Genomic DNA, 1,602 nt, shown 5'->3' with positions numbered 1-1,602 from the left:
TTTTTTTGTATCCTATCAACTTTAGTTTGATCGTACAGATCATATTGTCAAGTACTGCATCTTTGCTTTAGTTTGATCTTGCAGATCATATTATCAAGTACTACATCTTTATCACGACATATTTTATCGAATAACTAGCTATCTATGTTTAATAGTTACTGTACTTCTACAGTTGTACTAGCTTGTGAATTTTGAAAACTTGTATTGGTGATTTAGAGTTGGGATATAACAATAATTATTTGATTATAAATCGAACGATGATAACAAAAAATTTCTAGCAAAAATTAGATGAAATAATATGTAAAAAGAGATACCAAATAGTAAATATATATTAATTATATTAAATGACGGAATATTTCATAAATTAATGGCATTTTAGGCAGTTTGGGATGTGTATTAAGTATAATACTGAAATGAAAAACTTGATAGGGGGTGTATTAAGTAAGAGGTGTGTATTAAGATATTAGGGGTGTGTATTTAAAATTTCTCGTTTTTTACCTTCTGTACATTATTTGAGGATGTTATGGTGATATTTCATATTTATTGTCCTCTAGTAAAAAAATTATTATTGACCCCCAATAGCAGTTTATTGCCTTAATAAAACATTTTTCAGCATATTACTGTCCCTTAATAAAACTTCAGCGAGGGTGTGGTAAAGTTCTGGCAAAGTGTATAAAATTCGGATGACATTTAAATAAAATAAAAATTATGTCAAGATTCCGGCGACCGACAATATTTCCTTTGACCGGTGACTGGTGATCGAGGCTCTGACAAAGTCTTCTCTCTCTTCTACTTTCTTTTTCTATGCATGCTTGAGAACAAAATATTTTTAAAATAATATAGTTTCTTAAGACTTTAGTATAGATTTGTTCATTTAGGCGTAAAAAACATTTTTTACATTTAAATGGGCTTATAAAAATGATTGTCAATGAAATAAACAATAAGAGGTTAAAGTTAGTACTAAATGGGCATTCACCTTTCAATTAATGATTTGATTTTGTATATTGGTAATGATTGAATGTTTTTAATCAGATGTCTGTTTTGAATCAACGAGGTCTAAGCGGATGAATGTAGATGGTGCCAAAACAAGTTCTTATATCTTAAGAAGAATTTAGATATATGTATAATGAGAGACAGCAATTTAGAAACCCTACGTACGTACATGACTCACACTTGAAAGGATCGATGGTTTATGGTCCCTAATTAAAAAGACACAAAACGAAAGGATAATGCATTCATGGGATCATCAACAGTTCAAAACGTTACTTTAGCACTGCGTACAAATTCTCGTGCAGTTGGATTCACATACAGATCGAACAAGCAAATACAGATTCAAAAGTTACAAACGGAGAGTATTTCTATGTAGTTTCAACTTTAGCTAGTAGATTCTATCCTATTTACCAAAGCTTAGCTAATTCACACACACATACACCATACTTAGATATCTTCATCCCAGTAGCTGTCTGAGTAATATTTGTCGATCAATTGTGCTGAGGATCGGGTGGTGGGGTTGGACCAGGCCTCACCACACCCTGTACATGAGGAACACACATACATATATTAGTAATTAACTTGTTTGGAAACTGTACGTAGGTTAGAGAG

The 1,602-nt window shown here is 31.6% G+C and overlaps 1 non-coding gene across 1 annotated transcript in view; it reads right to left on the bottom strand.

Annotated features, from left to right (window-relative positions):
• Positions 1-1,097: 1,097 nt before the first annotated feature.
• The window catches only part of LOC101298084, an 830-nt gene continuing 325 nt past the window's right edge, over positions 1,098-1,602 (bottom strand). Inside the window, exon 2 of the transcript XR_183963.1 lies at positions 1,098-1,532. This is a non-coding gene — a transcript (uncharacterized LOC101298084). The remainder of the gene's footprint in view (positions 1,533-1,602) is intronic.

This window comes from Fragaria vesca, linkage group LG2 (assembly GCF_000184155.1).
Source record: "Fragaria vesca subsp. vesca linkage group LG2, FraVesHawaii_1.0, whole genome shotgun sequence".
Classification (NCBI taxonomy): domain Eukaryota; kingdom Viridiplantae; phylum Streptophyta; class Magnoliopsida; order Rosales; family Rosaceae; genus Fragaria; species Fragaria vesca.
This window is presented reverse-complemented; position numbering and strand designations above follow the sequence as displayed.